At 41.7% G+C, this 9,101-nt stretch overlaps 1 protein-coding gene across 1 annotated transcript in view; it reads left to right on the top strand.

The window, feature by feature from the left end:
- The first annotated feature begins 1,626 nt into the window (after positions 1–1,626).
- The window catches only part of sec24d (SEC24 homolog D, COPII coat complex component), a 244,257-nt gene continuing 236,782 nt past the window's right edge, over positions 1,627–9,101 (top strand). The window contains exon 1 of the mRNA XM_078543241.1: positions 1,627–1,786. The gene's annotated coding sequence lies outside the window, so the exon portion shown is untranslated. The remainder of the gene's footprint in view (positions 1,787–9,101) is intronic.

Raw genomic sequence — 9,101 nt, 5'->3', positions numbered from 1 at the left:
TGTCATGTGGGACCTTGTCAAATACCTTATTGAAATCCATGTAAACAACATCTATTGCACTATCGTCATCAATCCTCCTTGTTACTTCCTCAAAAAATTCTATTAAGTTAGTAAGACTAACTTAAGACACAATCTTCCCCTAACAAAACCATGCTGACTATCCCTGATCAATCTGTGCCTTTCTAAGTGACAGTTTATCCTGCCTCTCAGGATTGTTTCCCATAATTTGCCCACCACTGAAGTCAGACTGACTGGCCTATAATTTTCTGGCCTATCCCTTGTACCCTTTTTAACTTTTTGTTAAAACTTGAAGATATTACAGGCATTCTCAATTAAAACACCAATCTGTACTCTATCTTCACTTGGAGAGAAATACTATTTTTTAAAGTCATATACATATTGTTGAAGGAATTAATAGATATAAAATGAGTTCATCTTTGTCTGTGTAGTGATGCAAACTAATATCCTCAAATTAGTTCTGCTGAAGGGTCATGAGGACTCGAAATGTCAACTCTTTTATTCTCCGCCGATGCTGCCAGACCTGCTGAGTTTTTCCAGGTAATTCTGTTTTTGTTTTGGATTTCCAGCATCCGCAGTAGTTTTTTGTTTTTATCCTCAAATTACTTGATAGTTAAGGAGAGAAAACAATACCGGCTGAATGCAAAAACCTAATTTCATCCACTGTAAAATGTAGAATGATTCAAAATGTTTCCCAAAATTATCCTGTGGTACCAGTCACAAAGAAACTCCCTGTGCCTATGATCATTACTTTTCACGATTTACAATGGAGAAAACCTCCTTATCTCCTGTCCAGCCAGCCTGAGACAACTTTGTTAGGTAAAGTGAACTAAGTTTGCAAATTCCACTGGTGCTTGTGAGTTTTTGAATGTCACATGTCAAGTATCACACGTCAATTGTCACATGACAAAACCTCCAAGCATATAACAATCAGAACTGACAATCCAAACTTGGAAGCTTTGCATTTTCTGCCAACTCTGGCAGTGGGATCCTAAAATTGGTGTTGAGAATCCTTCAATATTCAGATCTGTGGCCTTATAGCTCTTTTATGCAGGTGTCTTGGAAATGATTGGGTGCACGGGATTACAACTGGCAATTGGTGCACCAGTGCGAATTTTGCACCCAAACAACAGATGCCACTGGGACCAGTTTCTGCCCCCTGCTACTGCCCAGCTTTTCCATTGTTTCCCTTCCTCAATCCCCACGGTTGCTTTCCATCTGCTTCTGGTTTCCATGGTTCTCAAATTCTCCTCTTCTATAAGTCAGTGACTTTCAAGAGTTGGCAGGTACTGTGTATCCTTTTTAAAGGGGCATCAGCATTTAACTGCTAATTAAACCAAACCTAAAAGGACACGTATTAAATTAAATTAAAACTTGTCTTCCCTTTGATGCCCACAGGTCGTGGGATGTTGCCCAGTCTTCCCTCCCGTTACGTGTCTCCCCTCACTCCAGTCTTCTATTCTCTCCTTCGCCTATCCCGCGTTTCCATGGTTTCCTATTGTTTCTTTTAGCTGCCGGGATTCCTATTGTCCTTCGGCGCTGACGTGTGCCTATGAGTGCCCTGAAACTGCGCGTGCGCAGACTATCGCTTGCCGTGCATTGGGAGTGCGAGTGCCGGCGGCGACCTCTTGACGTGGCACTTCCTCAGCTCGTGGATACAGAGGAACACCGAGAGCAATCTCAGCAAAAACACAAGGGACCGGCTCTACCGGGCATCAGCTATTAGATAGCAGCCAGCACTCAGCATCAGCAAGCAACCGGATACCGGGTAAATAGCAGCCGTCTCTTTCATGATTTTACATTTTGATCGTGTATTAATTTATTTTAAAGTGTGTTTTATTTTGCAACCATTCAGTCAACAAACTCTGGCAAATGTTACAACACTGAACATTTTCTAATGAATTGAATATTCCTTTGGAGTAAAGACGTAGTAATACATCAGTTTTATATTTGTGGGTTGTTTGACGTGGCAATTCATTCACTGGCAGGACTTGATAACTGGTCTGAGGTGTCACTTCAAAGGGAAAGTAACATTCAGCTATCGTTGGCATTTGATATAGGGCAATGGAGCATTTAGATAAATGCATGTTTTAGAGACTTGCCTTGTAATGTCTTCATTCTCCTATTGTCATTTTTTTTGAAGTTTGCTTGAGAAAGCTGAGGCCTCGCCCCACCTCCCGCCAATGATGTAGAGTATAACTGTAGTAAATACAGAGAATATTTGCACAAACTGCTGTACTGAAAGTCAAATATTAAACTATCATAATCAATATGATTTGTATGTTTGCTTTTAGACAGTGTATTTTAAAGATTTTCTCCATGTCAATCCCCCTGTTTTCAGGATGTTTGTTTTTATGGCACACAATTTTCAACCTGGAAGAATTGTATGGATTTCACACTTAGCAATAAAATGGATAGCCCCTGAAAACATACATGTGAACAAATTAGGAACAGGAGTAGGCCATTTGGTCCCACAAGTCTGCATCGCCATCAGTAAGATCTTGGCTGATCTGATTATGGCCTCTGCCACTTCCCTATACTTTTTGACTCCCTTGTTAATCAAGAATCTATCTACCTCTGCCTTAAAAATTTTAATGACCCTGCCTCTACTGCTCTCTGGGGAAGAGAGTTCCACAGACTCATGATCCTCTGAGGTGAAAAAATTTTCCTCATCAAAATGACCATATGGATCATGATGTGAGTCAAACCATGCCATTGATTGTAGTACACCAACTTCATGCTGCCTGATCATTTGAATAATTTCTGCTTCAAGCTAGTGTTAACGGCACTATTCATTGGCTGGATGCGTCAGCAGGAGGCTAATATTGTTAGTGGCTACAACCCCCAAAAGCCAGTGTGCAGTGCTTAAAGCTAGCCTGCACCTCTGAAAGGGAGAAGAATTGTGGCTGGACCAGGTACTGGGAGTCATGGTTGAAAATAATTTGACATGCAAAAGAGTGAAGAATGGCATAATAGGGAAGAGAATGTGCTCCAAGGTTTGTGGTTGCTGCACTGGAGACCTTTTGCCAGTGTTTGTTGTGATGGAGGAGGTCAGGAGGATGAGAAATGTCCTGTATCAGCAGGGCAGAAGGAAGCCCTCCAGACACATTGTCAAAAGGTAGTGGGAGTAGATATTTGTAGAGGTCAATGTCAGGAGTCCAGCCTGAAGGACCCTGATACAGTGTCGCAAAAAGCTTAATGACCTCACATGAGTCGTCAAGGCCAGCGAATGCATCTTCAAATGCCATATCCTATAACTGTTTCATTATCCTCAGACACTGCTCAATTCAGCACACCCCCATCACTCACCTACCAATAACCTTTATCAATCAGGCCTATGCCTAATATTCATATGCTTCACCTTACCCTCGCAAACAGCACTGCTGCAAGCCACATACCCACATCCTACAGACTACACACATGGCTAGCAATACATCCATGATAGCCACATCAGCCAAACAGATTAAACTACACTCACTGACGCACTGAGCTCTTTTTCGCAAGAGAAAGTGCTGCATAACTAGAGGCAGCAGAAGCTAACTGGAGGAGGAAGAGTTGTGCCTACATGGTCTAACTTCCATGGAGAAGACTCTGCCATTATTGGGGCACCTATTGCTGAGGCTGTGGCCATCAGTGAAACAAATGGAGGTGATAGTATCGTCATTTCTAAGCCTCCTTCTCACATCCCAAATCACTCTCTTTTGATTTACGAGCTATAGATGGTGTACACATGCACTTCTTCTGTGGCAGAGGACTAAGATGATCACTTTGATGGCACAACCTGCAGAAGAACTCTAATAGATTTGCACAGTGAAATGCTTGGTGCATTGGCCACAAGATTTCTGGCAGGCTTGCCAATGTCAAGCAGCTTGGGCGGATAGATTGTCCATCCCACCACAATGCAGTCTGATGGCTGATATCTCAGCATCCATTACAGCACAAGCAACAACTACCCAACATCTGAGTGCTGCAGTGGAAGCTCAATGCCATCATGCAAGGTCAGCATTCTACCATGCAAGCTGGGACAGTTGCCATCATGACTGTGGATTACGGTGTGCAAAGTAGCTTGCAGGGTGTCAGCAGGAGCTTTATGAAGCATGAACCAGCTGCCCCCTCTCAGGAAGACGGCATTCATCGTCCTACCTCTTGCTCTCTGTTTGTGCCCTTGCTATCGCCTGTCAGCCAACTGGCCAAGGTTGCTGCCACTCATGCCAAGGTGATGCAGCCAGCCTGCAATTGCTTATCCTATAGTTGTTGGCTAGGACTGTGCCCTTATATTGGCAAGGCTGTGCAGCATGCAACAGACCGCCATGAATCTTAACACCTACCACACCAAGTACAGTAGGGCTCCTCCAAAGTAGTTCAGGCAGCGGACATGTTTTTTTCAGCATGCCAATGATTTGTTCTACTACATAATTGTGGTGGCATGGCTTTCATTGTATGCATGCTGTAAAAGTGTGCGTGGGTTGTGCACTAGAGCCATCAACCATGTTGTCAATGGTTAGCCCTTGTCACTCAGTAAACAGCCTTTGGTATTCTGTAGTGGCTTAAGCACAGTTGGCACAGCAGACTGCCACAGACTAAAGGCATTATGACAGCTGCCATGATACAAGACATTGACCTGCATGAATCACTGCTTTGTTTACACATCAGTTGGATTTTCAGGGAGTAGAATCCCTTTCCGATTCACAATAGGGTAGAGTTGACATGCAGTACTGGCAAAGTGATGTGCATGCAGCCAATGTTACTTTGCACCTTTGGGAAGTCCGCAATCCTGACAAAGCTGAGAGCTCGCTCTGCTTGTCTCTGGCAGAAGAGAATAATATAGAGTTGTCTTTGAATGGAGAACATCAGGGATCTCCCTGCTGCAACAGTGGCCAGAAAACTGGAAGATGTTGCAAATATCTCCTGCTCCAGCCTAAAAGGAAGCAGACCCATAAAAAATTGGCATGTTTACCTTTATAGCCACTGACAATGCAGACCTTGCCCTCCTCAGAGATTGCAGTTGTGTGTTTCAGGGAGGCTGGCTTTGCTGAAGCACAGATGTGTCTCACACTGTTCCTTGCTATGGTTCAGATACGAGAACTTCTCCCTGAACGCTATCCCAGGGCGGATATGGTCTTCTGCTTAGAGCCCTTGTGTCCTGTTCCTTCCCCATCCAGCAGCTTGTTAACAAAAACAATATCTTATATTTATATAGTGCCTTTACCATTATAAAATGTCCCAAGGCATTTCACAGGAGTATTCTAAAATTAAATATGTCACTGAGCTACATAAGGAGAGATTAGGTTAGATGATCAAAAGCTTGGTTTTAAGGGGTCTTCAGGAGAAATGTGAGGTAGAGAGGCTTGGGGAGGTTATTCGAGAGCACCGGGCCTCGGCCACTGAAAGCATTGTCACCGATGATGGAGTGGTTAAAATTGTTGGGATGTTCAAGAGTTCAGAATTAGAGGATATTAGCAGATATCTTGGAGTGTTGTGTGCCTGGAGGAGATTATAGAGGTAGGAAGGGATGAGGCCAGGGAGGGATTTGAAAACAAGGATGAGACTTTTAAAATCAAGACGTTGCTTGACCGGGAGCCAAATTAGGTCAGCGAGCACAGAATGGGTAAACAGGACTTGCTGCAAATTAAGACACGGTCAGCATAGTTTTGAATAACTTCAGTTTACGGAGGATAGAATGTGGGAGACCAGCCAGGAGTGCTTTGCACTCTACTCTGCCTACCCGCTAACATGTTGTAGACTAAGAGTACCAGCGCAGTGATGTCTGGCAGCAATTAGTTTGTGCAGAAACTTTGAAGCCAGCAAAAAATACTCCAGCACCTGTCACACCAATTGCTGTAGACTTTGCAACTTGTAACAACTACAGGAACCACCAAAAGCTTGTAGAATCATAGAAACAGAAGGAATCGACCAGCAGGTAACTTTTAAGTAGTGATGATCCCTTCAAATAGTTCTGCTGCAGAGTCCTTCCTGCTACCGAACACATGTTTAGCTGTGTGAAGTATGGCACTAGTGGCACCAAATCAGCATTTCACACTGATGTCCGGATCTGTTTCCTTTGCAAGCTTCCTGCAGCCATTCACTTCAGCTGCTAATGTCTGCACCGATATGGTATCACGCGTGATTCACCCTGTAAGTGAGTATGCCTAGATGCCATTTTGGAGCTCTAAAGGCACTTGTAGCATCCAAAATGTGGGCACTAATGAGCCCAATTTCTCATCTATAGTCTTGATTATCCTCGACACTCCTGGATTAGTTAGCAAAATTGACATTGTCATTTCTTTCCTCTGTTCTCCCCATTGTTCTCCCAAGATGGAATTCTTTTTTCCATGCAGTGCTCAATTTTGTTTTGAAGATTGACAAAATTCACCTTACTGGAACAAGCGTGTTGGAAAATTGATGGCTCTTATTAAGGATGCAATCTTTAACCCAATTATTGGAAATAGCGTGTGTCACACTTAGTCTACTATTCAGCAACTATGTTATTTTAACACACCCATGTTGTGAAATCACAACTGTGAAGTCACAAGTTATACCTGTAGCAAGGCTAAAGTTATTGTACTATAGTTCACCCATATGTCATCTGGCGCCTTTGCACACCTGTAATGACAACATCCACATATCTGAGGAACATATTCTGCATCCCAGAGTAGACAACAGATCACCTAACCACTGTTGTTATGAGGTTAATTTAGAAAAACAGTTGTCTCCAGAACCCAATACGATTTATATTTAATAAGACTTTAGAACATCAAGACTGTATTTCCAAGAATGTCAGTGACTGCCATTGCATTAACTTCCGTACAGCAGATTGATCAACACTAACCAATTATTAGAAATTAATCTAGGTTAAGAAACAAAATTATCTAGAAGGATGCTTGAAATGAGTCCAATCGATGATCTTCACAATCGTTGTCCTCCATCAACCAGCAGGCTGGTCATTAAAACCGCAAGATCTCATGTTATGCCATTTCTTTCTCCTAACTACTGAAGCTATTTGGCAAGGTTCTCATTTCTCATTTCTATCCAGTGACCCTCTCCTAGAAGGTGCATGGATGTGGAAGCATCAGGCCTCCTTCCACTGGTAAATAGTTTGATAATGCTGATTATTTCTTTAGGTTGATGCGAGGAATGGCCATTGATGGAAGATTCAGGTTTGCTACCGCTCGGAACAATACATACATATAAGTCTTTCAGGAGAGGAAGGGCAAAATAATGTTTTTTTAGTTCTAAAAATTAAAAAAAACATAGCATATCTCTCCAACTCAGATCCTCATTTGTTTTACATTCAACTCCCCCAATGTAAATAAAAACACAAAAACTGCTTGAAATGCACTGCAAATCAGTCACCTTCTGTAAAGAGAAAAGACAAGGAAACATTTTGGATGTATACATCTCATAACTGAAAGCTAAAAGAAAGCAAGCATTTTAGTAATGTTTAAATAAAAACAGTGGAGATGGGAAGGGAGAGGGAAGAAACACCAGGTACTCAAAAGAGGGAGTTGATGGGTTGAATGATCAACAATAACGAGAAGAACTTGCATTTGTATAGTGCCTTATAAAGTAATAAAATGTCCAAAGGTGCATCACAGGAGTGATTATCAAACAAATTGGACTCTGAGCCACATAGAGATAGTAAAAGAGGTGACTAAAAGCTTGGTTAAAGATGTAGATTAAGAAGTGCCTTAGAGGAGGAGAAAGAAGTAAAGAGGCGGCGGGTTTCATAAATAGAGTTTCCGGGATTAGGCAGCTGAAGGCATGGCCGCTGATAGCAGAGCAATTAAAATCAGCAACGTGCAAGAAGTCCTGCATTGGAGGAACGTAGAGATTGGTGGATTGCAAGATTGGAGAAGGTTACAGAGAAGGGGAGGGGCAAAGCTACTTAATAGAAAACTATCATATTGAAAATATGTTAAAAGATGTGCAGATAAGAGGGTGAACAATGCGGGACAGGTCCATACAAGCACAAATACAAGAAAAGATATTAAAAACAACCGATTCTACTTTTTTTACCAATTATGTTCACTTTTTTCAATACATCTAAGGAGATATATAAGGGGAGGCAATGGCATAGTGGTATTGTCACTGGACTAATAATCCAGAGACCCTGGGTAATATTCTGGGGACCTGGGTTCAAATCGCACCATGGTAGATGGTGAAATCTGAATCCAATAAAAATCTGAAATTAAAAATCTGATGATAACCATGAAACCATTGCTGATTGTTGTAAATAAAACCCATCTGGTTCACTAATGTCCTTAAGGGAAGGAAATCTGCTGTCCCTACCTGTGACTCCAGACCCACAGCAATGTGGTTTGCCTCAACTACTGAAATGCCCTCTGAACAAGGGCAATTAGGGATGGGGAATAAATCATGGCCTAGCTAGCGACATCCACATCCCAGGAATGAATTTAAAAAATCTATGATATTCTGTACTCTTCCTCAAACTATTGGAAAAATTTTTGAATTTGAGAAGCTGATATTAAGTTTCCACTTTTTGCATTGACTCTGAAACCCTTAGCCATTATCATGGTAGCAACCAAGAATTTCATGAAAATGGCAACATTATATCCAAGATTCTTTATTCACACCCTTACACTTCCAAAGACCTTCAGTCTCAACTGAAATTAAATGTTTTATGGCAGGGAAGATTCCTCTATCAGCAAAACAACAGAAATGGAAAAGATAACTGGTCAGCCGACAGCAAGAAACTTTGTGATTTATAAATACCCGTAGAATGTAAAAAATGGGGTGAAAGATAATGGAAGAGGTAAAGGGCAAGAAAGAAGAACATGAATAAGAAAGCACCTTGCATAATTATCTGTATTATTTGAGGAACCGTTGAACAGAAGATATCAGCTATTAATCAGATAAAGAAAGGGTTGCGTTTATATAGTGCAGTGTAATGGGTTAATGGAATAGTTATGGTAATGAGAGATGTCACTCATGATGTAACAATGATATTGCAGTCATGTGCTAGATACTCAGGATAGAGGATGGAACAGTCTGTACTCATGAGAGACATACCTACTCTGAACCTATCTTATACATAATGTTAATAAACCAGAAGTAACTACCAG

This window comes from Cetorhinus maximus, chromosome 1 (assembly GCF_964194155.1).
Source record: "Cetorhinus maximus chromosome 1, sCetMax3.hap1.1, whole genome shotgun sequence".
In the NCBI taxonomy this organism is placed as follows: domain Eukaryota; kingdom Metazoa; phylum Chordata; class Chondrichthyes; order Lamniformes; family Cetorhinidae; genus Cetorhinus; species Cetorhinus maximus.
This window is presented reverse-complemented; position numbering and strand designations above follow the sequence as displayed.